Source organism: Rhinolophus sinicus, linkage group LG07, assembly GCF_036562045.2.
Source record: "Rhinolophus sinicus isolate RSC01 linkage group LG07, ASM3656204v1, whole genome shotgun sequence".
Classification (NCBI taxonomy): domain Eukaryota; kingdom Metazoa; phylum Chordata; class Mammalia; order Chiroptera; family Rhinolophidae; genus Rhinolophus; species Rhinolophus sinicus.
The window spans coordinates 80969204-80972635 of record NC_133757.1 but is presented as its reverse complement, the minus strand read 5'-3'; positions in this window follow the sequence as shown (position 1 = coordinate 80972635).

Here is a 3432-nt window from a genome sequence, read left to right as displayed (position 1 = left end):
ATGTCTGGGAGGGAGGTCTAAGGGGGAGGCTGAGGCAACAGCTGGCTGTAATCTATCCCTGCATTTAAGCAGAACTTGTTCCCAGTTGTGCAGTTTTCTTCTCACAGATCCTTCCTAATGTGGGGACACAGGTGTGCACAGGGAATTCCAGAGTCACTTTCCAGATGGAGCAATGCCCTTGTCTACAGCAGGAGAGACACCCAGGCCAGCCCCGACTGGAATAGGAAGGGCTGCTATCTTCCTCGGGTCAGGGTCTTGGGATAATGCTGTAAGGCCACTCTTGACCTGTGAACTGCGACCCTTGTTTACAAACAAGTTACAAACACTCTTGAACTGTGACCCTTGTTTACAAACACACTTAAAATGACCTCACTATATGTGATAAAGAATCTGGCTCCATTTTCAATATTTGTTGAGGATTTTTGCATATATGGAGGGTGCCAAAAAAATGTATACACATTTGAAGAAAGGAAAAAAACTGTATTAAAACTGTAATACTCAATATATACTTGTAACAAAAGGTGAATACAAATCATGTGTATACATTTTTTGGCACCCCCGGTATATTTGTAATAGATTTTGAAATTTCTTGTGATATTTTTATATGTTTCTAGAATAAGAATAGATACTGTCCTCAGTGTTGTCCCCATTCTATTTTTTGGAAGATTTTGTGAAGAATTGATATTATTTCTTCTTTGAATGTGTTGAAGAATTTTGTGGTGAAGACATTTTGGCCTGGGCTTTTCCTCATGGGTAGTTTTCTTTATTATTATTATAATGAAACCAATTTTACTTGTTATTGATATATTCAGGTTTTCTATTTCTTCATGAGTTAGTTTCGATAGACTTTATCTTTCTAGAAATTTGTCAATTTCATGTAAGTGTTCTAATTTGTTGGTATATGATTATTCATTCTATTCATTTGTAATTAATTTCATTTCTGTAACATTTGAAATAATGCCCCCTCATTTTTTTCTGATTCAAGCAATGTTAGTCTTCCTTTTTCTATAGGTCCATCTAGCTAAAGATTGTCAATTTTGTTGATTGTTTTAAAGAACCCACTTTTGGTTTCACTGATTTTCTGTATGGTTTCTCTTGTCTCTATTTCATTAATTTCTCCTCTAACATTAGTTCCCTCATGTCCTCGCTTTGAGTTTGCTCATCTTTTTCAAGTATATTAAATAGAAGGTTAAGTTATTGATTTGAGGTTTTCTATCTTAGTATAGTCATTTATGGCTCTAAATTTCCCTCAAAGTACTGTTTTAGATGCATCACATAAATTTTTATGTTGTGTCTTTATTTTCATCCATCACAAAGTATCTTGTGATTTCCATTTTGATTTATTTTTTGACATATTGGTTATTCAGGAGTATGTTTAACTTCCTCATATTTGTGAATTTCTCCAATTTTTCCCAAGATGTTTAATTTTTTAATTTCATTCCATAGTGATCAGAGACCATACTCTGCATTATTCTTAGACTTTACAATTATTGTGGTTTGTTTATGGCCTACCATAAGGTATTCTCTGGAGAAAGTTCCATGTGCACTTGAGAAGAATATATATTGTTTTTGTTGGGTAGAGTGTTCTACAGATACGTCTGCTTGCCTTATAATGTTTTTCAAGTTTTTTATTTCCTGCTGATCTTTTGCCTGGTTGTTGTACATAATATTGGGAGTATTAAAGTCATCAACTATTCTTATTGAATTTTTCTCTCTTCTGTCAGTTGTTGCTTCCTGTATTTTGGCACTGTTATTAGGTACATATACGTTTATCATGGTTATAGCTTCCTGATTGATTGAGCCTTTTATCCTGATATAATGTCCCACGTTAATGCTAGTAATATGTATTTTTTTGTTTCAAAGTTTATTTTGCCTGATGTTAGTGTAGTCGCTCCAGTTTTCTTATGGTTGCTGTTTACATGGTGTATCTCTTCCCAACGTTCTTCCAGTCTATTTGTATCTCTGAATCTAAAGTGTATATCCTATAGATAGCACATAGTTGAACAGAATTTTTAAAAAATATTATTTATTTTGATACTTTTATTTTTTAGAGGTATAATTGACATACATTAATTTCAGGTGTACAACATAATAATTCAATATTTGTATATACTGTGAAATGATCACAATAAGTCAACATCCATTTCTATACAGTTACAGAATTATTTTCCTTGTAATGAGGACCTTTAAGACTTACTCTCTTACCAACTTTCAAATATGCAATACAGTGTTATAGCTATAGTTGCCATATTGTACATTACATCCCATGACTTATTTATTTTATAATTGGAATTTTGTACCTTTTAACCCCCTTGACCCATTTTGCCCACCCTTACCACTTGCCACCTCTGCAACCACCAATCTGTTCTCTGTATCTATATGTTTAGTTTTTTGCTTATGCAAACCTATCAAATGTCTAAAGGATAACACAGGCAAAAGCCTGGGTATGACGATGAGGTTTAATAGTTTAATATACAAGACCAAAAGCAAGAGCCCTGAAAACAATTGATGAAGTAGACTTTATTAAAAATAAAAATTTGTTTTCCAAAGACACTGTTAGGAGAATAAAAACACAAGACAGACGGGAAGAAAATATTTGCAAAACCTACCTGGTAAAAGACTTGTATCCAAAATACAGAAAGAATTCTTAAAACTCAACAATCAGAAAATCTGTTAATCTAAAAATAAAAGGCCAAAGTGAGAGGCAACAAGCATTTATCTGAGATCAAAAAAAGAATAGCTATTTGGGAAGCACTGATTCAGGCAGAAGCCCACATAGTGTTCTGAACAGGAGACAAAGGTAAGGGGTATTTATGACAAAGAGAAGGGGACATTATGGCAACAGAAGGCAGGCATTTCTGTTGGTGCATAACAGTGTGATATTAATTCTAAACGATGTTTTTAATTTTCAGTCCAGTAGTTGTCTGTCCAGTAGTCATAATATCTGCTTTCTTGTTATCTTTGCATACAGTTCTTTGGGGCACAAGGTTGCTTTAGGCCTGGGCCAAAAACAAGGTTGCTTTTTGCCCTGTTTTAACCTTCCAAAGATCTTAGGCATAAGTCATGCAAGGCAGTTTCTCTAGAATGGCATCTCCAGCTCCATTTCGAAGTGGCTCCATTTATATTATTTTATTTACAAACCCAATTAAAAAATGGGCTAAGTATCTGAACAGACACTTCACCCAAGAAGCCATACAGATGGCAAATCAACGTATGAAAGGGTAATATATCATTAAGGAATTGCAAATTAAAACTATAATGAGATATCATAATATACCTACTGGAATGGCTGAAATGCAAAAGGTACACAATTCTTGTGAGGATGTGGAGAAACAGATACTCATTCATTGCTGGTGGAAATGCAAATGGTGCAGCCATTTTGTAAGACAGTCTAGTAGTTTCTGACAAAACTAAACATAGTCTTACTATATG